Source organism: Gigantopelta aegis, chromosome 14 (genome assembly GCF_016097555.1).
Source record: "Gigantopelta aegis isolate Gae_Host chromosome 14, Gae_host_genome, whole genome shotgun sequence".
Classification (NCBI taxonomy): Eukaryota; Metazoa; Mollusca; class Gastropoda; order Neomphalida; family Peltospiridae; genus Gigantopelta; species Gigantopelta aegis.
The window spans coordinates 15,100,693-15,128,645 of record NC_054712.1 but is presented as its reverse complement, the minus strand read 5'-3'; the positions used below and the strand labels follow the sequence as shown (position 1 = coordinate 15,128,645).

The 27,953-nt window shown below is 34.2% G+C and overlaps 2 long non-coding RNA genes across 3 annotated transcripts; one reads left to right on the top strand and one right to left on the bottom strand.

Moving 5' to 3' along the window:
* Positions 1 to 5,708: 5,708 nt before the first annotated feature.
* On the bottom strand, positions 5,709 to 26,297 carry LOC121389512. 2 transcript variants are annotated; one of them, XR_005960077.1, is made up of 4 exons: positions 24,765 to 26,297; positions 20,692 to 20,783; positions 16,728 to 17,043; positions 5,709 to 5,975 (listed from the first exon to the last, which is right to left on the bottom strand). It is a non-coding gene; the product is annotated as an uncharacterized LOC121389512 (long non-coding RNA). The 2 variants fall into 2 exon arrangements; XR_005960076.1 differs by lacking the exon at positions 16,728 to 17,043.
* LOC121389511 lies at positions 17,377 to 27,826 on the top strand. Its single transcript, XR_005960075.1, has 3 exons — positions 17,377 to 17,761; positions 24,962 to 25,015; positions 27,670 to 27,826. It is a non-coding gene; the product is annotated as an uncharacterized LOC121389511 (long non-coding RNA).
* The last annotated feature ends 127 nt before the right edge of the window (positions 27,827 to 27,953 follow it).

Below are 27,953 nucleotides of genomic sequence, written 5' to 3'. Positions count from 1 at the left end.
TGTCAAAGTCAATCCTTTTTAAAAAAGTCCAAAAAGTTTTTCTGCTGTGTGCTCAGAAAAATTAACTCTTGTTTGGAAAGAATTAAGTCACTGAATTTACATCAGACTCAATGAATGTGGATTACCTTCTATAAACCGAAGTACCGTTTGATCGCGTCTCATGAACAAGCTGCTGAGGGAAATTCTTCCGGTTCAGGGTCAGAATCGTCTTCCTGGTCGTCACACTTTTCATCAATTTTCTTCATACTTTGAACAATTTCTTCATCGATGGCAAGTCTGCATGTGACATTACAAACAAGATCCTGCAAAAGGTGTCAGTTCATCGGCTGTCCAGCGTATCTCGATGTGAGGCTCTCGGGAATAATCCCTGTGTGTCGCACTAACAATATCCCACGTTGTTTGACAAAGCGAATCCCATCACAGAGTGGTAACTGAAGCTCTTTCCCAGTTTTGTTGTCATCAATGCACTGCACAAGTCGTTGAAGTTGCATCTTTCTATACTGTCCCTTGAATGCTTGGATAATGCTGTGCATCGAGTGGCTGAAGATGGCTTGTCATGGTTGGTACGTGGCAGGAAATGAATTCTTATGTTAGAAAGTTTCTCAGGGTTCCCACTCTTTTTGAGATTGTCTTTTTTAAGGACTTTTTAAGGACTTTTAAGGTCTAATATAACCTTTTTTAAGGACCACATCCTAGAAATTCCATAGGTAAACTAAGGTAACCACACGTGGCAAAATCAGATATTACTCAGTCTGTGGTCTTCTGTGGACAAGTTATACATACCCCAAATTTTCTTTGGAATCTTGTGGCTAGGCGCGTTGTCCATGAGAAGCAAAATGTGTCTTTTCTGGGGTTTCATCTGTGTGTTCATGTTTTCCAAGTAATGTGCAAACAGCTCTCCGTTCATCCTAGCCTTTGTGTTAGCCTCATAGTCCACGTACAAATTTACATTGAAGGTCTTAAAGGGACAGACCTTAGTTTCAACCCATGAAAATTAACACTGAAGTTTAGTTAATCTACAAACCTATAACACATTTGGATAAAGTTATATTAAACAGCGTGAAACATGAGTCTGTGACTTTGAAATGGTGAAAATGCCCTCTAAAAATAGACTAAAAAACTCGACTCCATAGCTGTTACGTCTCAGCCGCACATGCGTTTTTAAAAATATGATAAATGCATTTTGTGATATTAAAAACACCAGGTTGACCAAAAACATTTCAAATGTACGGAAATGGATAATCTAAACAATAAAATCTAAGTAAAGTGTAATTTCAGTTATCAAAAACGGATCTAATAGTAAAAAAACATGCCGTAGCGTTTAAAAACTAGGGTATGTCCCTTTAAGACACCCCAACTTTGCAGATTTCCCTATTATGGGTGGTTTAAGCTTGTCAGAACCATCGGCATTGGCACACAACACAATTGTTATCCTGTCCTTGGTCGTCGTAGAGAGGGATCGATCTGGCAGCATGTGGTAGAAGAGACCGGTTTCATCAGTGTTGTAGACATCTTTTAAATCGTACTGCTTGATAATCTCACTGGCCTGGCTTTGTTTTGAATCTTTGCAGCCACCCAATGGAATAGGCGAAGTCGGTAATGTTCAGCTCCAAATGACCTGACTTTTAACTCTCAGAATTTGTCAGTGATGGGGACATTTTGAGCACGTGCATTACTGAACCACAAGAAAAATGCTTCTTCCAAATCTTTATGCTTTGCCAATTTTTGTTTTCCAGGCCAGTTCTACGTTTTCATCTTCCCACTTTTCTTTCTGAAGTAAAATATCGCCCACCGTTCAGTTTCACTGGATACTGCTAATTCTTTAAACTATGGAATCACTGCAGGCCCGCATAAATTGCACGAATGACCATTTCGTTCGTGCATCTATTGTGCCATTTTATTTGGCAGAACCGATTTACCGTTGTGTAAAATTTACTGAATGATTAGTCCCAGCAAACATACCAACATATTTTTATTGCGAGTACAAACATTAGACTTGTTCCTGATGCAGTGCTTTTTCGTAGCGCGTAACATAACCAGTCATGTTTGTATAAATATCTTGCGAAATAGGTGCATTCCATTGGTTGTTAGAAGGCGTTATACCCGAATTTAACCAAACAAAACGCGATATTGTGATGGTCATTACAATCTTGAACTAGATCAGCAACCAGGGTAAACCAGAGTCACAGTGACCCTATTATTAACTGTAATTCCGAATCGGATAGTGACAGTGACGAAAATGACAGTGTCAATGATAATGACAGTGACAGTATCAGTATCCACTGTTCCTCAGACGAGGAAGATGGCACCGAGTCTCCCACTTAGGACTGAATGTCATGACATTATACAGTGTTCTAGCTAGGATTTTGATGGGGCAGGGCGCTAATTTAATTGTAGGGGATTTTTTACGCGAAAATCTTATTTTTGAGGCAAGTACTGGATATGATCGAATTTTTTACATTCATAAATATCATATATGTAGAAATATCTATGCTGGTTTTAATTTACAAAACGTTTTTGGAGGGAGGGGGACAATCAATTTCTAAACCCAAATATATTATTCTTAAATCTGGATGCTTGATGAAACAGTACATTCATCACCGTATGCAGTATTATTGTAATAATGTACTAAATATAGACACTATTAAAAAAAATCTCGTTCCAGCCAGTGCAACACTACTGGTATGTGCTATCCTGTCTGTGGGATGGTGCATATAAACGATCCTTTGCTACTAAAGGAAAAAAAGTAGCGGGTTTTTCTCTAAGACTAAATTTCAAAATTAACAAATGTTTGACATCCAATAGCCGATTATTAATAAATCAATATGCTCTAGTGGTGTCGTTAAATAAAATCAAACTTTAACTATTAAAATGTTTTACAAAAGGTTGGATCACCTAAAAAATCCTATTCTTTTTTCTATTGTATATAGTATTTATACCATTTAATATAATGCCCAAATGTAATTTAAAAGAAATAAATGAAATAATTAAAAGAAATCAAGAAATGAAAAAAAAAAAAAGAGAATGATTAGAAATAAAAAGTAAAGTTTGTTTTATTTAACGACGCCACTAGAGCACATTGATTTTTAATCTTATCATCGGCTATTGGACGTCAAACATATGGTCATTCTGACACTGTTTTTAGAGGAAACCCGCTGTCGCCACATAGGCTACTCTTCTTTACGACAGGCAGCAAGGGATCTTTTATTTGCGCTTCCCACAGGCAGGATAGCACAAACCATGGCCTTTGTTGAACCAGTTATGGATCACTGGTCGGTGCAAGTGGTTTACACCTACCCATTGAGCCTTGCGGAGCACTCACTCAGGGTTTGGAGTCGGTATCTGGATTAAAAATCCCATGCCTCGACTGGGATCCGAACCCAGTACCTACCAGCCTGTAGACCGATGGCCTGCCACAACGCCACCGAGGCCGGTGATTAGAAATAAATAAAAAGAATTAAAGAAATAAAAGAACAAACAAATTTAAAAATTGATATAAGGATATATTTTAACAAGTTGCTCACTGCATTTAAAAATGGCTATTATTGCATGTCAAGGTCTAGATAGATTTCATTAAGTAGCTTTTGCAGACATGCTTTTAACAAAACACAGTTATGCCTACATAGACCAAATAACCAGTGTTGGTAGTTTACTCTGTGCCATATTATAAAGATGCAATCAATGATAAGGACTACTGACATCCGTTAAAACTATATGTATCTTGGTCTGGGTATTTGCAAAGTCAAAAATTACTTTCAAAAATTTACTTCAAAATACATTTCGCATTTGACGTTCTGTCGAAGTTTATCAATATGGTCTACTTTCAACTAGGTGTTTGCTAGGTGGTGTGTGGTTATGTGCATGACGGTGTGAGTTCACATTCAAGCTTTGTAAGACTGCCTGTCCGCCCGTCTGCAGTCATATCGACTAACAATTGAAAAGAAAAAACATACCACGTTACTGCTATCGGCTTTCACAACTGTGGCCAAACATTTTTTAGTTGGGAATTCAGACTCGTAACAACACTGTACACGCTTTGAGAGGAAAGCAAGATTTTGTATTTTTATTTGACAATGAATTAGGGCAGGGCGGCGATAATCAGGGGTGGTGCGGATAAAAACACGGCAGGACGGCACAAAACGGGGGCAGGGGGCAGCACCCCTCTATTTATTGCTAGCTAGAACACTGTTATATACACAAAAAAGACTAATATTATAAAATTAATGGTAAAAGATTGCCTTGCAGTGAATTCTTATTTATTCACTAGTAGTTATGCAGACATGATGATGTGTTTTATATAATATGTCAAGCCTGACATTCACTATATTTTGGTAATTTATTACAATAGTCCTAATCATTATTTTTTTGGAATCTCTTAAACATTTGTATACATATACTTTTTACTTACCATTATTGCCACTGTTTCTCAAAATTAAGGTGGGTTTTTTTAATTATAAAGAAAAAAAGCAGGTTATGCAAACCAAAATAGGTTATGCAAAATCTTTTGGCAAAATCTATGCAGTTGTTCGTTCTAAGCATGCTCGTTGCAAATCTACTTTACTGTATATACCTTTTTTGTTTCGTATAAAATGAATTTTGAGTTTGTTTTGTTTAACAACACCACTAGAGCACATTGATTTATAAATTATCACTATTGGATGTCAAACATTTGGTAATTCTGACATATTATAGTCTTAGAAAGGAAAACCTGCTACATTTTTCCATTAGTAACAAGGGATATTTTTAATGTACTATCTCACACAGACAGCACATACTATGGCCTTTAATATACCAGTTGTAGTGCACTGGCTGGAACGAGAAACGGCCCAATGGGTTCACCAACAGCAATCATTCCCAGACCAACCAGACATCAGTAGAGTATTTTAGATCACAAACATTTGGTGAACTGAATTTGCCAAAATTATTAATTTAAGGCAAAAAAAGAAAACAGGTCAGTCTCTGGTCAGATCGAGCGATGGCTTTACAACTGGGCTACGTCCCGCCCCAGAAAGAGTGATAGATGCACAACCATTTGGTTAATGCTTCACTTGAGCTAGCTATTGGGTCAGACAAATTAAGCCAACAAAGATACTAAATACTGTGTATATATTACTACAGGTAGTAATTAATGTTAATGTAAGGGTGCACAAATCGGTTGTGCGTACCAAGTGTGAATTTTTAGGACACCATCTGGCAAGCTTTAGTCTTATTAATAATGAAATATTTCTTAAATGTTTGCAATTGAAAATACGGATCATGCCTGCTACTCGTGATCGTCAGGTGTACACTTTTACAGAGCATCCCAGCGCTTTCTCACTCTAAGGAGCCGTTCAACAATTAAGCAATTCCTGCGGCTATTTGTGTTATTGAATGGTGGGGGTTGTTTGTTCAGAATTTTGTATCCTTTTAAAAACAATATCTTGTAATATTACTTGTGTTTAATTTGTTCGATCTCCTACACAGAGGCTAAGCAGTCATTTTGCGCTGAATAATGTTGGCTAAAGTATGTCACAATCTTTACATAATTTTAGAGTTTGTTCGCACCTTTTTTTTGTAGGGGATAAGTGTATGTGCGTGCACGTGTTTGTGTGCATGTTGTGATAGGGAGGGGATATAAAAGTAGGTATTGTTGACAGTTCAAAATTATATTTATAAAACTTTTATGAAACATGTGGGCAACCAAGAGATGATGTTGGGCAACCAAACTTCAGCTACTGGTTGCCCACCAGGCAACCATCAAAATTTCACATTTATGCACCTCTGAACATATAGATGTTTTTCACTCGTTCTAAAGAAAGTAAGCAGTTTTAAATTACCTTGTTTGCATTGAATTGCGAAGAACACGTTTGCAATAACAACATTTATATCGGTCGTCTAAGTGAACGAAATTCGGATCTTCCTGACCCAGCTCCGTGTAGGTACTTCCTGTTGAAAAACTTGCCATTGCATCATCACACTTACTTTAGTAGTTTTTCCTAAAAAAAAAACACCAAGATCACTACAGTCAAGCTTAGTTGCAATATAAATGCAATCACCAATAATATTTTGCTAAGTACTATACAGTGTAAAATAAATTATGAAATCAAAAACCACAAATTAAGTTCTTAAGACACCGTCCCAGGTTTACTGCCATTGTAGCATGTTTCTAAGTATTGTCACAATATATTTTTCTACATAAAATATTAGTGGCTGTGTATTAAAACGTGTTTCTATAATCGTTCTAATATTTCTACTAGGTTAAATTTCATTTTATTTCCTAAAATGTTTTTTCATACACGTCTACAAAATTATTTGAAGACAAAATCCAGTTTGGGCTTCTTACAAAAATTAAGATGACTGGAAACACACTGAATATACAGACACTGATATTCTAAACAAGAAAATAAATTTGAAATGTAAGTTCAATCGTAGAAGTCTTTTATTAGTCGGAAACATCTTACAATGCAGCAAACTCAGGAATGTCCCTTTAAACAGTTACAAACATACATGACAATCAGAAACACAATTGAATATACACATAATACACACCTAATTTCTTAAACACCATGAAGTTGGATCAGCTTAAATTCGAGGTCAAATATGCATAATGGTAATGCAGGCCCGTAGGAATTGGGGGGAGGGGGTGTTAGGGGGGCATTGTAACCAAAATCTGATATAGTTTGTACCTGATCTGCTTTATTCACGGTCGGTCTAGGGTCGATTCTAGTTCACATCTATGGTCTGTTTTTTTAACATTTTGACATTTGGGTCATTCTACAGAAAGTGTCACTTTTCAAAATACAAATTCAAGATAAAACAATTAAAAGATATAAATATTTATTGTTAACTTTTGGAAACTAGATGAACAAAGAAACGTAAAATTATATCTGGCCACGTAGAACTGTAATCGGCTGCACGTGCACACACGTTACTCTATGAACAAGTTCATTACATTGTGTATGTCACTGTTGTTACCAGACAAGTGGGGTAGTTCAGCAATGTGATCCAGTTGGTTTATAGTGATCAAGAGCACATGGATGTGTTATTTGGGTGTCCCTAATAACATATATGGAATAACTTTAGAATTAAAAACTATCCAATGGTGTAATTGTGCATTTCCACATGGATATTCTGTATGTGACTTAAATTATACACTGTGGCAGTTTTAATTATTTAAAAATATGGAGTCCTTCAAAATAAATTTCATCAAAGTCATAAAGGTATGCTTTCCTAAATAAACAATTTAAATTTCAAAAATAAAGTTTCTTGAGAAATGACAGCTAAAATATTCTTGCGTAACACCAATGACAAAACAAGTAACACCAATGACAATGTATAACACCAATGACATTCAAGACTGTATCCTGGAAATACTATTATTCTTGAGACTACTACTACATTACTTGTTACTGTGTTAGCAAAATTATGTTATTAGTATTTCCTTAAATGGTTTTTTCTGAGGTTTTCTTCTTCAACCTACAGCTATTAATTTAAAGGCCTATTAGAATAATTGTGTGTTTCTGTATTGATACGATACGCCGGTCTGACAGTTTAAAAAATATACAAAATTAAGATACAGAATTTTAATTTTGTTTAAATATTAAATTAAAGATTTATTCATTCATTAATTTATGTAGTTATTTTCGTGTTTATATTAAGGCTCAAAATCTATTTTACTGTATACTTGTATTCCCAATAACGAGTAAAAAAAGTTGTAGCCTAATCCTACTTTTGCTTTTAAGCAAGCGCTGCAAAACTAAGTTAAATGTTTCAAATATTTTCAGAAAACAAGGACGCCTTATAAATACGTGATGTCATTCTAAAATTTTCAGTACATACACTATACAGCAAATTAAAAATATTATGTCCCTATTCAAGAAATAAATCATAAGAATTACGTCATTATTCAGAAGAGTTAACTATTTCCTTTTAACTAAATAACTATTTTAATGCAGAATATTCAATATTTTTTTAAATAAAATTTAAATAGCCTTTATTGGAAATGAAAACATACGTAATGTAATTTTCCGATATTGGACTACAACTTGGTAATACATTTTCGGTATGATTTTAACCTTTCTTTATGATAAAGTTAACCTCTTAAACAGGAAAGGTTAGTAGTTTCCAACTACGTTTAGCATTTGGAAAAATAAAATTTTCGCGCATGTGCTGTTCTACATTTTCAATTTTTAAAAACAACTACATTTTAAAATATATATTTCTGAACTATGCACAATGGAATCGAACACTTGTTTAATTTTTTGTTTAAAAAGGAAAAATCAGTTGTCCAGCGTTCCGGTCCGGTCCGTGTTTTACCAACAGGGAACGCCTTTTTTCATAAGTACTATGAAATTTACTACATGCTATTTATTTCTGAGCCAATTGTGTTTTAAATTGGACACAAAAATAGTATTTATTTTTTATTTCCAAAACACTTTTACTTGTCTGCTTATGTCAAACCAAACTGGAATTATTAAAGGAAAAAAAAGAGGAAAAAACCCCAAACACTTAAATTGTAGAAGGATGGGACGGACTATAGTAAACTTAATGGTTTTAGGGGTTTGTAAAGTTTTTTATTTAGATACTTACTTATTTGAACTTTATTGTTAATCTTCACTAACTGTGAAGAAAAACCTCACAAATGAACGACAACAAATTGGATGTTAATTGCACGAACCAAGCATAATGTAGTTAGGGACATTGAAGATATACTCTTTACATTCCAACAAAACATTTATTTTACCCAAGTGCCATATTATGCAACTATGATGCGGCACAAGTCCCTTTAATTTTCAAATCATCTTCAAAAATTTGCAAAGCGGTGAAAACGGCATCTTATTCAAACGCATTGTCATTGGTGTTACTAATGATCATTGGTACCTGGTAACACCAATGACAGGTAACATCAATGACAAATAAATGCATAATTAATTCATGCTCTAAAGAAAGAGTTGAGAAAACTGAAAATGTGCATGTTGTAGCAGACATACGATGTCTACAATAACATACAAAAAGTCGTTGGTTGTTCCTGTCGTTAAAAATCTTATGCGAAGATTTCGTATCGCTCGAGTAGAACTCCCAAACATGCCTTGCAACGTCTTCTGTCAACATGCCAGCATCAAGCATGCCAATCGCCCGTTCGCGTAAATTATTGGGTATTCTTGGCATACTAAAAATGTTACAATGTAAAAAACGTTAATTTTTTTTCTCCAAATTTTGAAGCGTTTTTGTTCACTTGACAACAATGTCAGTAAGACAAGTAAAACAAATTGACCGAATACTACACGGGACATGTCGAACCATGCATGCACGTGCAAATTGAATTTCACGTTGTCGACGATTAACAGTGGAAAAATAATCGATAAAATTCAAGAATCCTGATAATACAGCTCAAGACTAATACTACCTATATTATTTCATTACACAATGAATTCTTTAACACAACAAATACTATATGTACAAATCGGAAGTTTCTTTTTTTGTTCAGTATATATAGAAAAAAGGGCCTAGGTCTTTTGGGGGAACGTATAAGCCAAAAAAATGTTTGGGGTTTTTTTCGAATATAAAACTTCCAAAAAATTTCCGTCTAGCTCTCTTACTAGCTCCCTTCCTTTCTTTTATTACACCTACATTCTTTTCTTCTATACTCCTATCTTCCTTTTTTTGTTTCATCCACACACACACTTTGAAAAAACTGGATATTAAAAAGAAAAACCACTAATAAAAGTTTAAACTAAAAACTTAGCTTACGGTTAAACAACGAACACGTGCTTCTTCTCGGGTGCGGAAATTACATCACCCGTTTTGGCTAGTTCATAAAAAATAAACTCGAATGTAAATGCACATTGAGTTTATAGGCCCGGCGCCATTTTCCATTAGCAGATACAGAGCCGTTCCGAGCAATTTTGCTCGGAACGGAATTGTGGTCGAAATAGCGACTGACACCACGCTGACACCACCTTTTCCCACCCTAATCGTGTAGTGTGATCTTTTTCGGGCATATGCAGACTAAGAAATTCTTATTTTGAAACGATCTTCACTTTTAATTAAAGGAAAAACGACCGACTGTATGACTTGGGTTTAAAACGCGCGGTGCATTATGGGAGGAAAATGAAACTCGGAACAATCTTGTATGTGGAAAAGGATCGGTGAAGTCATTTCTCGTTCCATAATGAATAAAACAAAAACCATAAAACTAAAAATTAATTAAAGTTAATAAAATAACTTAAAAAGTAAAAATAAATTAAAGTTAATAAAATAAAATAAAAGAACATTTATTAATTAATAGAAATGAAATAAAAATTAATTAAAGTTAATAAAATAAAATAAAATAAAGTAAAGTAAATTAAAGTTAATAAAGTAAAATAAAAGAACATTTATTAATTAATAGAAATGAAATAAAAATTAATTAAAGTTAATAAAATAAAATAAAATAAATGAGATTAAAGTAAAATAAAATAACATTTATTAATTAATAGAACACAAACACACACACACACACACACACACATATATATATACATACATATATACATATATATAATGTTTGGGGTTTTTTGTGTTTTTTTAAATTATTATTTATTTTTTTTTTTTTAATTTAACTTTGTGTCAGAAAAACACAGACAAGGACATGGCTGAAATTGTCTGAAATGCAAACAATGTCTGTGTTCATTCCCTGATTTTGGACAAATTTGAAGGAGTTGTTGGTGAGAGTATTCCCAAAACCAATTGTGGTAAATGTACAAAAGAAGATGTTTGCAAATGTTCCAAATGCAGTTGCTGCTGCTGCTGCATTACAAGTTGTGGCTGCCAAGAAAAGGTTCAGTTTGGAATAGAAAAATTTCTTAAGTCGTAGAAATTATTGTTGTGGTTAAAGGCGCAGACCCTGCATTCAATCCGTAAAAATGGACACTAAGTTTGGTTAAGTTACAAACCTGTAAAACATTTGGATAAGTTTATAAGAGTGTGAAACAAGAGTGTGTGAAGTTGAAACGGTGAAATACAGCTAAGATAGACTAAAACTCGACCCCATAACTGTTAATTTTCAGACACACATGCGTGTTTATAATTGTGAAAAATACATTTTGTGGTATTTCTGCGACTTTTAGTTATAGCATGTGCGAACTCCACGAAAGTTGACGTATCTACAAGGCAATTAGTTGTTGAAGATTGCCTCGCAACTCTGTACCAGTCACTGGAATCGGCATGTTATTAACAAATGTGCATACCATATTGAGTGCAGAACCAGAGTGAACTGTGACGTTTGAATACCTCGAAGTGGGCACCAAATGTCCAAACATGTGACCGATACTACACGCGATTTTATTATGTGCACCAACAATAAGCTGAAGGAATGTTGCCATCATGGTAAGACAGCACAGCTCGAACCTTTTAATGAGGAATCATTTCTGTTTAAGTTATGTAAAATCCTGAACAAGGCACACATCAAATTTGGTATATCTTGTTCAACTCTCTGGCCTCCTCGTGGCGAGCAAGGGGCAACAGTAACGTTTTTACGTACTGGCAAACAAGAGAGAAATATGTTTCATTGCCACCCCCCACCCCCCCCCCCCCCACCACACACCCACCCCGACGTTTTCAGAAGAAAAACTCAGAAAAAAGACAGGTAAGTAACACTTTAAAACTTAGTACTTATGTTTTAGTTATTTTTAGAGAAATTTATGAACTTTGTTTTTCGTTAAGAAAAAAAATGAAATAATAATAATAATTTAAAAAAAACAAAAAAAACAAAACATTATATATATCTATATCTATATGTATATATATGTATGTGTGTGTGTATGTGTGTGTGTGTTCTATTAATAAATGTTATTTTATTTTACTTTAATCTCATTTATTTTATTTTATTTTATTAACTTTAATTAATTTTTATTTCATTTCTATTAATTAATAAATGTTCTTTTATTTTACTTTATTAACTTTATTTTATTTTATTTTATTTTATTTTATTTTATTAACTTTAATTAATTTTTATTTTATTTTATTTTATTTTATTAACTTTAATTAATTTTTATTTCATTTCTATTAATTAATAAATGTTCTTTTATTTTATTTTATTAACTTTAATTTATTTTTACTTTTTAAGTTATTTTATTAACTTTAATTAATTTTTAGTTTTATGGTTTTTGTTTTATTCATTATGGAACGAGAAATGACTTCACCGATCCTTTTCCACATACAAGATTGTTCCGAGTTTCATTTTCCTCCCATAATGCACCGCGCGTTTTAAACCCAAGTCATACAGTCGGTCGTTTTTCCTTTAATTCAAAGTGAAGATCGTTTCAAAATAAGTATTTCTTAGTGTCCATATGCTCCAAATAGATCACAGTACACGATTTGGGTGGAAAAACGTGATGACAGTCGTTTTTCTTTTAGTTTGACCGCAATTCGGATTGAATTCCGTTCCGAGCAAAAGGGCGCTAATGGCGTTGTTCGTCCCCAGGATTAACCTTTGGTAGTGCTTGCACTTGTAGCCAAAGTTAATCTTGATGAACTACCGTTTTGGCAAGAGGACCGTATTTTCCCCACCTCTATTTTAAAGAAATATTTCTTGGAATTAGTTTAAGGTTAGGGTTAGGGTTAGCGATAGTTATATACAATATATTTTAAAACAATTTGTTCTGTAAAACCAACATGAAGTTTATATTTCGTAATCCAGTATCACTATGTTTTACCTTTGAAAAATTAGACATTTTGACTATTCTGTATAAAATTTCTTCCACACGGGTGCTTTTGATGGTGCTTTTGGAAGAAATATAGCACAGAAGACAGAATGAGGCATCATGGGACTAAATCTTCGTTTTATTCCATACACGTTCGGTTCATTCCGTCAAAATACACCCTATGAGATTTATAAGTATTAAAATGCAGTTTCACTTGTTGATCCACTGCATGGTCGAGTGGATACAGTGGTCGGCTACAGTCCCGATGGTCTGGAGTTCGAATCCAGGCCTAGCACTACATCGTTTGTAGTGTTTAATGCAATACCCAGTTCATATGGTTAATTCAATACCCCAATAGGAGAAGCCACGGTGACGTCACATGTTTTGATCACGTGGTACCGCGTGAGCGCTGGTAGGCAAGAAACCAGTTGACAATACTGGCATTAGTAGTAATGAACAATCGAATGTTTTTCCGTCAATTAAATCAGTGTAGACTAGTTTTGATGAATGGTATTTTGTCATGGTAATTTCATACGTTGTTGTTAGATGCACAAGTCACTGTAGTAAGGATTATGAAATTAGTTTCATCAAATACAGTGGAAGCGAAACGTTGAACAGTTAAAGCTGACAACAATCAACTTTGCCCATCCCACAACGGAGATCGTCATTTTATACAAGGTTTGTTGTATGTTATTCATTCGTAATACTAATACACGTCAGTATTTATTGAAATGAAAATTGAAAAGATAATAAAATAAAAAAATAATAATAATAAAAGCCCCCACCAAACTGACATGGAAACAAAGTTACCCTGTGAACAGTAGGCCTACCCAGTCAATCGACAAACAACATTTTATGTAACTTTTTGTTTGTATTGACAGATCCATTATAGTGGGTAAAACAAAAATCTTAATATATTTTATATTGTATTATGCCATAAAATATGTAGGTGGCTGGAGTATTTATATTTTTAATTAAATAACAGGGAGCTGTGTGTGTGTGTGTGTGTGTGTGTGTGTGTGTGTGTGCAATCAAGCATATATATATTGTTTCATATGAAAATGGTTGTGAAATATTTCCATTTATTAATTATATTATATGTTAATTATAATGTTTTACTTTTTTTATTGAAGAAGTGATCCACAGGTGTATTTGTAATGTGTAAGTTGATTTTTTTAATAATAAAATAAAAGGTATAAACATTTCAGGGTGGGATATCAGGTGTATGAAATCATTTGTTTGGGATTAAAATAAATAAATACTAATAATAAAACTGGATATTGATCCACAAGTTGGTGATAGCCATTATATTTTATTAAAAACATAAATTATGTTACATGCATATTTATTATATAAGTTATCTGAATTTGTTTGCAGCAAATAAAGAAAGAAAAGGGGAGCTGATTGTATTTATAAGTATTATTGTCATCAGTGACAGATGTCAATATGTCTTCACAAATACATTTATGTGTATTCAAATATTTCAATAATATTCAATATACACAATATAAAACTTTCATACTTATATATCATAGAAATTTACCAATTTTCTTATTTTTTTCTAGGTATCAGTGATCCCTGTTTATGGACAAAAAGAGAACCGGCAACTCTTGGATGAAAAATGGGCCTTTCACGATGAATTAAGGGCGTTTAAGTTTTAGGGTGAATTAAGGGATGCTAAGGAGAACACTGGTATCAGATTTGGCGATTCTTTTCTACAGTATCTCATGTTTCTGTGCATAAGAGGGATACCAGAACTTTTTTCACTGACTTTCCAAACTACCATGTGCAATATTATTGGGGCTATTCAGTATGTGATGATGACATTGATAACACACTGACTTTCCAAACTACCATATGCAATATTATTGGGGCTATTCAGTATGTGATGATGACATTGATAACACACTGACTTTCCAAACTACCATATGCAATATTATTGGGGCTATTCAGTATGTGATGATGACATTGATAACACACTGACTTTCCAAACTACCATATGCAATATGATTGGGGCTATTCAGTATGTGATGATGACATTGATAACACTTGGATTTAATCTTTTTTTTACCAGGATCTCTATTTTCTAATAAAAACAGACTTTACAAAATCAATAAAATTATATCGAGAAACAGTAGACAACACATATTTATTATTTTCTTTTTCTATTATCATTATAAACCAATGATCAAATGATATTTGCATTGTGTTAATGTGTATCTTACATTAAAACATTGTATTGTTACCATTTACAGTAATTTGTTGTTTTAACTGGTTTATTAATCAGGTTGAAAGTGATAGCCTTTGAAACTGTGCCTCTTGTCAAAGGTAACTGACACTGTTTTAGATTTGAAAGGAAGGAATCTTTTATTTAACAATGCACTCAAGTCATTTTAATTACGGATATATAGAGTCGGACATGTTTAGGGATCACACAGATAATATTAGGGAGGAAACCTGCTGCTGTCACATAATGGATTACTCTTTCCGATTAACAATAAGGGATCTTTTATATGCATCAGCCCACAGACAGGATAATAAATAGTGTAGCATTTGTTACACCAGTTGTAGAGCACTGGCTGGAATGAGAAATAGCCCTATAGGACCACCAACAGGAATCAATCCTAGATCGACTGCGTATTAAACTATGTCCTGGCCTGCATGGGATTAGGCGATTAAAATATTAATGGCAATTTTTATGTATATATATATAAAAAAATAATGCTACAAAATGTTCTGAAGATGGAACCACAAAGGTGAGGGACCAAGTAACTTTGAGATGTATCCGGTTTAAAAGGCTAAGTTCTGTACTAATATTTAAAAAGGGACGCTGTAGCTAGAGGGAGCAATGTATGTGTGGTCATGGAACATGTATGGAAACTAAATTTAGGTTCCTCCATTTTAATACAATGTGTTAATATGTATCCGATATCAGCAAGTTTAAGGAATAAAAAAGGACTTGATAAAATTAATAGTTTTAAAGTTTTTGTAAAGTTTTCTAATAAGATACTTGCTTAAATTTATTGTTGATGAAAAGCCTTACAAATGAACCAGTAGACAAGTCTGATGTGTTATATATATATATAACTACTGTCTATATATTGTCTACTGGTTGTTCATTTGTAACAAATGTTGGAAAAATATCTGCCCGGTCCCCCGCGTCGTGGCAGGCCATCGGTCTACAGGCTGGTAGGTACTGGGTTCAGATCCCAGTCGAGGCATGGGATTTTTAATCCAGATACCGACTCCAAACCCTGAGTGAGTGCTCCGCAAGGCTCAATGGGTAGGTGTAAACCACTTGCACCGACCAGTGATCCTAAACTGGTTCAACAAAGGCCATGGTTTGTGCTATCCTGCCTGTGGAAGTGCAAATAAAAGATCCCTTGCTGCCTGTCGTAAAAAGAGTTGCCTATGTGGCGACAGCGGGTTTCCTCTAAAAACAGTGTCAGAATGACCATATGTTTGACGTCCAATAGCCGATGATAAGATACAAAAATCAATGTGCTCTAGTGGCGTTGTTAAATAAAAAAAAACTTTGCTTTTTGATCTAATATGCTGAAAGGTGTGTGTGTGTGTGTTTCCATTTCCAATGCTACTGTTTTAATGTGCTTCATGCAGGCCTACATGCAGCTTTGTTCATATTATGTATATCATTTATATACATTGGATTTTAATAAAATTGAAATAATTCCAAAAACAAGTGCTTGTTATTCTGTTGAGCCCCAGTGCATGTACTCAGATCATGTAGTAGGGATGATGTACCAGATAAAATTATCAAGGACAATCCATGTACCTAGCCCAAAACAACTAGATGGTGTGGGTTCAAATAATAATTTTAAAAGGACTGCCCCCTAACCCCTAAGTACAGCTCTAACTGACTAGATATATTTTAACTTGCGAATGACTAGGCCTTTTTTTTTGTCTCTTTGTTTTTTAAAAAGAAAATAAATGTAATTATGGTTAGATTCCCTCTTTATTATATATCAATATAATAATTCAATATAATAGGGTAGGGACCAGGTGGTATATTTCCCAAAATTAAACAAAAGTATTGCATATACTTACTATTTATAAAATGTTCTGAACAAATGCGAACATTTGATACATTTTTGCCGTCCATGTTCTGGTTCAACTTTGAAAGCCACAATCGTCAAGCTGAGATTTTCACATTCTTTCCCTTGGTTTCTAATAACAGCTGGTAGTCTGTAGTAATGTTTCTTATTTTCTTTGTCTGTCTGTGATCGATTGTGACAACCCTCAACATTACAATAGTTCCCCTTCACCTTAGGCATTGTATCGCTGTTCGTATAACACGCTTCAACAAAGAACTGTTGTCTCCAAAATGGCGGACAGCCGATCTGTGACGTCACGTGCAACAACTCTATTTGATAAACTGATAAATGAATGCCGTGTTTAGGTGTTTAGATTTTTCCGCGAACAACAAACGATAAATTTATCTGTACATGCAAAGGCCTAACTAGTCGAATTGTGAACCAAACTCGTAGCATTTCGGAATATGGGCGCAGCTGCGGTTGCTACATATAGCTGGGGAAAACCCATAGATTCTAATATAGACGGGGAAACCACCTATTATTAGTAACTCGTTGGGTTTCCCCAGAAAAGTCTATAATTAGAATCTATGGGGCTTTCCCCAGCTATATGTAGCCTGGTCATTTCGTACCCAAGTCATTATGTACCAGTCATTTCATACCAGTATATAGAAAAGGAATCGACTCATTGCATAAATGCAGTGTTGTTTTGTTGTTTTTAAACTTTATTGGGACAGTTTGAAAATCATAACACGTTATTGTGCAGCATATCGTTATTGATATCCATATTATCTGTCAACTGTTATTTCCATTTTACCTGACAAGAGCCGTATTTGGTATTTGCTACTAACTGACAACTTCGATGTTTTGTGAAACGGCTCTAGATAAATAGTCTAACTTTCAAAAACAACAAAACAACATAATGGACCATGTTTATACAAAGTGGCAATAATGTTTAGTCTTTTGCTGATAAAATATCCATTAAATTGACCACTCCTTGACTTTGAAAAACAAAGGCGAGTGAAAAATCGCACTCATCAAAATGCTAAGGTGAGTGAAAACCAAGCATTATTAATTTATGAAAGTAATTGGTACATGTAAATGCAGAGACATATGCTGCAAAAATGAACCAATAAACCAATAACGTTTTCTTCTAATTTTATTTTGTTTGGTTCATTAGTGTAGTCTGACTTCTTTTCCCTTTCAGGAATGGAGTTATAATTTATTAAAATGTTTCAGAAGTAGTACTATAGAAATATAATTATTATATGTAGGCCTATACACTGATGCAGACAATTTGATTTTTTAATTATAATATGTACTATTCAGATAATTTGATGCACATAATTATATATATACCTCTTCAGTGTTAAGATGGTTTGATGAACGTGCAGCTAAACATATATAGGAATCAACTTGTCTTGAATTTCATTATTATGTACAATGAACATGATTAGGATAGTTGGGATGGGAAAAAACCCACTGGTTCTGAAGAGGTGGTTCATGAACTACGACCCAGCATCTCAGGTGTTCACTACCGACTCACATTATTAAAACTTCTCTGTTTTTTAATAACGTAGCCTAGAATTACTTGAAATAATAGTGTTGGTTGGGACATAGACATTCACGTGGCATTTTTAATTCAACAATTATGCAACCAGTCTCCCTCCCTCAACATTTTGTAACATGTCATTTGACCTACCGCTACACGTTAAGAACGGCTCTGACAGCGTTACGTCACTGATCTAGAACGGCTCCAATGTTGTTGATAAAAAATATAAAAAGTCTGACAAAATCTGTCATTATAAAGCATTTTATTCCAAACGTGGGATGCCATAATAAAGATAATAAAAACCCCCATAATTTTAGACACCATCATCTGAACTGAACTGAACTGAACATTTATTTCTCTCAGGCCGTAATCCATGGCATATGAGGAACAATAAATAATACAACAAATTCAATTCACATTTTTTAACAAGATGACAGAGTAAAACTATTCACATAAGTATATCTACATAAAACGAACATGGGAATATAATTATAAATAATTGGTTTGGGTTTGCATACACAATAATAATACAATAAAGCTATGAGCTGGAGGGCTTGAAAGTATTCATAATATGTTTACAAAATATTGCAAGTTTTCGGAGGACACCAGTTTTTTTACAATTAAATAATTCGTGAAATGTATGTGTTTGGTTCGGATCAATATTATTTCGGTATATATTGAAGTCTGAATTGGTTAAAATATGGGCATGTACAAATATAATGAAATTCATCTCCGATGTCGTTAGTGTTGCATAAAAAACACAATCTATCATGTAATGGTTTACGTATCATCTACCTGTCTCTATTGGAAGATTGTGGTTTGATACTCAAAAACGTAACAATGGGCACCAATGGGGTTTTTTCTAATAAATTTAAATAATTTTCGAATGCTATACTGCTTTTAAATATTTTGTAACAAGATGCTTTCGATGAAGTGTCAATATGACTGTACCATGTTTGCAAAAATTGATCTATGAGTTTTGTTAAAATAAAAATTTTCAACAATGAAGCACTATTAATACGCTCACAATGTATGTGCAACCAATATTATCTAAAATTGATTTTATAAAAGCTATCCATTTGTGATCATAAAAATGTGTATTATAATCATTCAATAACATTCTGTACACTAATAATGATAGCTTGGACTGCTTCCCAGTAATCATCCTAAACCAAAATCCTATCATTCTTATTTTTACTGTTATATCTACCGGGAAGCATCCAAGTTCTCCATACAACATATATAATGGGGTGGATTTTCTAACAGGCAATAATAACTTTAAATATTTGCTATACAATTTTTCTATGCAAGACAGACTTTCAAAACCCCAAATTTCACATCCGTATAAAGCAATAGGTAAAACCATACAATCAAATAATTTAAGTTGGCATTGAATGGAAAGATGGCAACGTTTTTCTTGTCTAAGTGTAAAATACATAGCTTTTTGAGCTTGTTCATATTGATGTTTTCGAGCATTAGGCACTAAAATGTGACAAACCTGATGCAACGCCATCATCCATGGCTTTCCCACACAGAATTCGACTACATTGAGTTTAATGATGTTGCTTGTCAACAATAACCGACGTTAATAGCAACCAAAATGGTTAAAGCATGTGCATTGATAACATTTCCACATTATACTGTAAATAAAATACACAATTCCATATACTTTAATGAAAAACCCAAAAAAAAACCGGATGCAGACAGTTGTTGAATAAAGAGTATACTCTTTTTATCATCAAATTTGTGTGGTCTTCATTTTTCATTTAATCTAATTTTAGTTCAATCAAGACATTCTCTGTACTTGTATTTATTTTGCCATCTTCGTCTACTACATATATTTATTTATTTTTATTTTTAAAATAAAAAGTATGTACAGTTAAATTACACACACACACAATAATAATTTATTATAAAAGTTGTTTTTTAAACTTCTTTTTTTTGTGTGTGTGTGTGTGTGTGCAAATGTATCTGTAGCAGGCCTGCAGTACGAACATATAGGTTTTCTACTACTTTATATATAAATATGGCTTCTCCCCCTACCAAGATTGTCCCTACTACTCAATATTTTGCCCCCCTACCCCCACTCCAGAAAATACATTGGGCTATTACATGTCTGCTGATACAATTAATATTGTACCTGCAGACGTGTACTAGCCCAAATGTATAATGTATTAAACAATAAAGGTATACTTGTATCTCGGATACATACATACATACATACATACATACATACGCATACATGTGTGTAATATATATATATATATATATATATATATATATATATATATATATATATATATATATATATATATATATACATGTATATGTTTCTGGGGTTTTTTAATTTACTCCGTTATGAATCAATGTAATTTGGTGGTTGTGGCACATTTGTAGATTTTGCTTCTGTTCAAGTTACAGGACTTACCTTTTTGAAACTACATGTCGTTTTATGGTATTCTGCAGTTCTTCGGATTGTGTGTGCGTGCATGTGTGCACACACTCTGCTTCAGCAATTATCTGCAATAAAATGAATGGTCATCACCATATCTGATATTTGTTTTCCTTTCTAAAAACACTGTTTCACATGGAGAATAATATGGCATTTAACCATCTCCTTCATACATTTTCCTTTAATGTGCTACATAAGTGCATCACTACAAGAGGTAATTTAACCCAGGTTAAAAGCAACTTGGGTTAAATATGTGTAGCAGAAGGCATATTGATACAGATCAGTTTACTAACAGTCATGATATTTGCCCCATCTCCTTTCTCCACCTGTATCTTAGTTTTGTACATATTACTTAAATTTTAATTGCAATAACAATTCCAGTACAGCCCAAGACAAAATCTGCAATATCCACTGACTAGGTATAAAACAACACTAATATATATAAATATATATATATATATCTGTGTGTGTGTGTGTTAATCATTATTTACTCGGGTAAGTTTTTGTGTTTTATTAATAAATATACCATGTTAAACACTTATTAAAACAGTTATATGTTTATTCGATGAGGTAACACTGTTTTAGTAGGTTGTAGACCGTGACATGAAAATAATATGGGAGTTGTTAATTGCTACCCTAACTTAGATTATGGGGGGCAATTTAAAATATTAATATTCATATGCCAAAGGGAGCTATATATTATTCTCCTTGAACTAATCTCAGGGGAGTGATGGGTAGCTAGAGAGAGATATAACTCCCCTTAGGTCTGAGGTTGGCTATATTTTATTATTGGTATTTTCTTTTCGCCTGCATTCAACCAGTAAGGAAGGCCAACATCATGAGATAATTTCACAATTTGTAAAAACAAAATCATTTCATTAATTCAAGAAAGTGGGGGGGGGGGGGGGGGGGGGGGGGGGGTAAATAAAAGAATGTATTCAGTGGAACATTTTCACTGTTGCCAATACATCTATATAATAAGAATGACAATAATAATACTGTAATTTAAAGTTGTAAAGTAACAATTATTACATTCTATTTGGAAATAAAAGAATTATGTTAAATCATAAAAATAATTATCTTCAATCATGCATATAAATTTTATTATTATACATACAATTTATATATTTTGTAGCCCACATCATAATTATTATAATATTAATAATTATCTTATCATTTCAAAGTTGTTAAAATTTATAACAAAAATTGTTCTGCCCAACCTGCCTCTAGTCAGGTTCCCTTGACAATATAAGCTATACGGAAACATGTCGGTAATAAATATAGACTGTACTAATTCATATTTTCGTTGGAATCCATGACGTTTCGCCCCCCAGCCAGTTCGCTCCCAGTTTGACCTGTTCGCCCCATGTACCAGTTCGCCCCCAAATATTTGTCAGTTCGCCCCCAATTAGTTGTTACTTTTAAACAATTATTGTACTGTTTCTTTAGAGGATGTTAAAGTGAGTTCGTGTGTGTGTGTTGTGTGTGTTTCTTTTCTTAGAGGGGAGGGATTGTTGTCCTTCCACAATTTGGACTGATCATGAATCATGACAGGCGTGCGCTACAACAGCTTGTTCTGAATGTGTACGTAAAACCCTATGACCTGACCTGACCTGACCTGCCTAGCCTGGCATTCGTATTCAACACAGAACAAACACGTATGGATATATCAACTTTATTACACTCAGGCCGTTCCATGACCAATATAAAAATGTCATGACTTTCCAGGCCAGGAACATGACCCGAACTGACTGGGGACGAACTGGTACAGGTGATGCGCCAGTTCCGGATCACTTCAAACAAAATTGTGAATTCTGTCAACATGCGCGCGTATGACTTTAAAAGAAATTCTTGGTAATAAAGATAATCAACCATATAAATAAACAGTGATATAAAATGTAAATTTAGGTAAACATTTGGCACCAAAAACAGTGTTGTTCGAGCTGGCGTACTTACGCCAGTTGCGGTTCACTTTGTCCAGTTCCGGATCACTTTCGAAAAATAAAGGCTTACGCCTTCAAAAACACTATTTTAACATGTTAGCACTTTCAGCATGTTCGTGGATCCTGCCGGATATATTTTATGATCATTTGCAACTCCATAAGGTTCCCACCCCCCTGATTACGCCCCTAATTAGCAATAACTGTTCCATTTGCCCTTTTCTGGTTAGTCTCCCACCCCCCGCAAAATAATTCCTGGATCTACTCCTGAATACAGAATTATTTTCAACAACGGTCTAAAGGCTAGGGCTAGCTCAGATTGACCGTGTGAATACACAGATCAGTGGCCGACTAACTCTCCTGCATCAGAATGCGATTGTGTAAAACTAAAATTCCACTGGAAAAAATAATCCACCCTATAGTGGTACAGACTGTTTAAATGCGAATTATAATTAAGCCGAATAAGAGATTTTCACTTTGTTGACATAATCAAATAGAGGACCCCTTCCCCCTCTCTCCCAAAGTCGAGTAGTCGAGTATGCGAAAAGCACGTGCAATGGCACATGCGAAACAGACCACTGACGGTGGCATGGTTTTATAAAGGTCCTTATGCCAAACTTGTGCCGATTCTTTTCTTTGTACAGTAAACTTTTTTTTCCCAATCAATCAATCAAGCAAGCAAGCAAGCAATGGGGTGGACGGCTCTCACTGAGGGGGGCGGGCAACATTACTGAATAGTCTTTATGGGGCAAATACAAGACACGTGTGCAGCGATTTTAGCGATTCTAGACTGGCGATCTAACAGGTCATACGGGCTCCTATTTTTGTAGGGGGCAGAGCAGACTGATTTTTGCCCGAATTAAACGAAAATGGAATTTTAAAAAACTACATTTTATTTATATTAGCCAAATTTGTGAATGACTGCGGCTGGTATTTGTACGAATGGCTAATTACATGTAGGCCTACAAATATAACGTGAGAGACAAGTGGACGAACACTTAAAATCGTAGTTTCAGTTTATAAAATACGTGTCTTTACATTATATACATATTGTCATTACCTGTAGAAAACAAAAATAATACAAGAAAAATAGGTGGAACTACAACGATTAATATAATATTTTGTAGAGGATGACTGGCCATGGGACGAACAGTCTAGGTCTACTATGACATGGGCCCCGATACATACAGAGTCGAATTATTATGAACTAGTGGTTAAAATGACGAATCAAGAGAGGTTTAAGAAGAAAATAATAATAATAATAATAATAATAATAATAATAATTATTATTATTATTATTATTATTATTATCATCATCATCATCATTAGTGTTATAAAGGAAGGGGGGAAAAGTGGGAGAAAAAAATTCCACCGTGTTCAACGTTTTTGAGTCTTGAGATAAACCCTGCGTTCATCGCCCCATATAGCGGCAGTTACAACGTAAATACTTCCGTTTTGTGAGTGATCCGCAACTGGCGTATCAAGTGTGTCCCCTTTGAGGAGTTACAGTAAGTCGTTTGCAGCATCACTTTTCATAAACTAGTCATGCACAATCTATATATGTTTCCCCTACTCGTACTATAAAATTTCAAAGGATATAAAAAGAAAAACATCAAAAACTTCATCTCTCTTTTTAAACGTCATTATTTTTTTCATGTCGTCTGCTCGTGTAAAGTTTTAATAGTGGTTATGTATCGCCGTCCAAAATAAAACCAAGACTATATACTGTTACAGTTATTTTACGTACAATTTCAAGAAACATGTATTATTTATTTGTTAGAATATTTGTTTAATGAAATTTACATAGAAATTACTAAAAATTGAATATACCGACAGACTGATCGGTAACTACAGGTGATCCGGAAGTGATCCGGAACTGGCGCATCACCTGTACCTTTGTAGGGGCGAACTGGTTATGCACGTGGGGGCGAACAGATCTAGGGGCGAATTGACTGTGGGCTTCTATTATATGACAACCCAAGCTGCTATAATACGCATAAGACATGCTGCAATTATGTGTTAGCTACAGAAAATAAATGACAATATGCAAGGCATGCAAAAAGTTAATATGATAACTATAGACCCGGATGATCGGTTTATTAAACTTACTGTCAGTGTTACTCAAATGCTTGCTAGTCACTTCGTACCATCGTCCGTAGGCTATTTATGGATGCCACGATGTTAAATTAAATTAATAATAAAATAATACCTTTCCTTTATTTACAATGATTACTTTTATAAAATTACTTTTATAAAATAAAAGTAATCCTGTTGGAACTTAATAAATAATATTATACATTTTGAAGAAACCGTTGAAGCAGACGTCAAGAAGAGTTCTATTTTTCGGCACTGACGTGTACGTAAGTGGTTTTGATATTTTTTATTTAGGTCTATTTATGTCTTACTAAGTAGAAAATTAGTTGTACAAGACATATAAGAATATTATCTAACTGAAAATGATTATATCAATTAATATCTTAAACAATTAAGACTTTAATTTGACTGAAAACTATTTAGAACCGCCCTCATGCCATAGGCACTGTAATAGAGGGGTTCCGCCATGTGCTAAAAATAGCAATATTACCCATACCTCTGTGCGGCCGGCCATGGTGGAAGGCAAACAATAGCGTTTTATTGTTGTATACAAATACGAGCTTCGCATTTTAAGATTTATAACTTAATCAAATGCGCTATTTAAAGTTAAATAATGTTTTGGAAAAAAATCTGGAATTCCGTTTCAGATAGGTATTTCCGCGATTCCGCGATCGCGGAAAATCAGTGCCTCTACATAACGTGTGTCACAATTAGTAACTATAGTGAGGTATAATAGCAGTCAGTAAGGTCTCACTACACAGATGCTATATGCCATTGAAACCTATGTTAAACTGCCCAACTTCAAATCCAAATTGCTAACAGAATGGGTTCTCGTTGACACTAATGACATATACCATTTTAAAGGTTTTTTATACCTTTATTTATTTTGGCTCCAAAATTGACAACATTTCCGTCTCAGTTTTTTGCTACATGGCCCACTGTGACAGTACCGTGTGTTTTTAGGCATGGCAGAGTAACCGGATCACTCCGGGCACCTGGTCTTCTTCATACTCATGTGTGCAAAAGTAAATGCATAATATTTCAAAACCTCATGGGCAAAATGCAGCCAGAGGACCTGGCATCTGAAATAACCAGTCCCTTTAATTCTTCTGCAAGTACTAACAGTGAACATGTACACCACAACATGTGTCACAATTAGGAACTACCTGGCATCTGAAATAACCAGTCCCTTTAATTCTTCTGCAAGTACTAACAGTGAACATGTACACCACAACATGTGTCACAATTAGGAACTATAGTGGACCGTGATGAATGACCTTTCCCCCGAAAGTGAACTGTGTTGTGAGACCTAAACGGCCTTCAGCCTCAAGAATCGGCCTCAACAGCTCTCGCGCGATCCAGCGTGATTTCAAGCAAGGGATCATTCATTGATTGATTGAAGTAGAACTCTTTAGTGTTGAAAAACGCGTTTCCAAGAATTTAAAATTTTCAAAATCAGTATTTGGCCTCAGACCACAATTAATTTCGCTATATGTTTCTATATAGCCTTAGTGGCTATAACATTTTTATTAATATCAGCAGGCCCGTGAAGTTTTGTATGTACCTTTGCCTGCATGGGGGACACATACCCTGAAAAGGACAACCCCTGTTGTCCAGCTCTTTCTCCCAGCATATTGGTTTAAACAGACACACCCTCTAAACCAGGCCGGAGTACACCCATTTTACACAAAAAGCACTACTTTTGCATGGGCCGGAATTACCACAAACAAGTCTTCAATGTCAACAAGTTACACATGTTTACAAACTACATGCTATCCCCTGTCACTTCAGTCAAACAGTTGCCACTTCATAGCTGTCTGCCATGAAATAATCACAGTCAAACAGCAGACTACTTGCGCGGTGAAACTTCCGGATTTTCGACAACCAAATGGGAAGATAACTGTAATCTGAGGCCATTTGTGATATTTTTTTATTAGCCACTATTGTTTTAATTTGATATAATTTGTTTTTGAAATCATAAAAATGGATGGAAAAGCAAAGACTGAACAAGATGGCCGTACCAGAGTAAGAAACATTTAATATTCGTTTAAACAAATATTGAAATCTCAAATGTTTGTTAATTTGAATTTATTTTTTAAAACATTTGTGTGTTTTGGGGTGGGGTTTTTTGCTTCTTTTTTTTTAAATTTCGATTTTCACACCTTTGTGATCATCAAGTTACTTTGTATTTTTGCAAGTTATATATCGTACCGTCATATAAATTCGAACATAATATGTTTTTGAACAGCTCATTTGTACTCTATTTTCCACGTGCATACTGAAGATTAACAAGAAGAGGTTTGGCATCGTTCGCTACAAAAATGTTGCCCATAAAACTTCCTTGTGTAATTATGGCAATTAATTTATTGAAAAATAAAATTGATGAATCGCTGTCCAAGTTTTGGATACATACCAATGTAGCACTTTACTGCATTGGCTATATCTGCATTCGATGTGCCATCTGCTTTGTTTATATCAATATTGAATACATCATTCACTTTAAAGGGAAATAAATCTGATTCTTTTAGAAAAATATGGAAGCCTGGTTAGACCATTTCTTATTAACGTTTGCGAGACTTTACAATATTCCTTTTCTGAAGGTAAGGGTTCCTTTTTTCTTTTTTAGACTACTTCTCGCACTGAGAGATCTAGATCACGTCAATACATCCACGAAAATCTTTCTAAGGCATATTTGATGTAATAAACGATCGCATAGACATCCGTAAAGCTGCCAAAAGATTTTTAGTCCCAGTTACAAAACTGTATGACCGAAAATAATTTGTACGGGATGTGTCGTCCCAGGATGTTTGTACTCACTACAATTTAGTGATTTTAATTGTATTGTAGTGCTCATATACCAATAATAATATTTTTATTATTATTTGGTTGGAAGTTTTGAATGCGCGTTTGTTTTTTTTAGTTGTACAGTATGCAAGTCACAGTGTCGTGTTTCAGTGTGGCTAGGTTGCCATAACTCTAGCCTTGAGTCGATGTTTGCTGGGTTGCCTGTAGTCAATCATAGTTTCCATTATATACAGGTGCGCTTACATCTGGGGAAGGAATTGGTTTTCTGTGGTGATTCTGGGATTGGCGTGAGTTTTTATATGTATTTATTAGTTACCTATCAGTCTAATTTGGTCGTTTCATATCTTAGTCATTTCGTACCATGTAAAAAGTCACTTTGTACTCTAGTCATTTCGTACC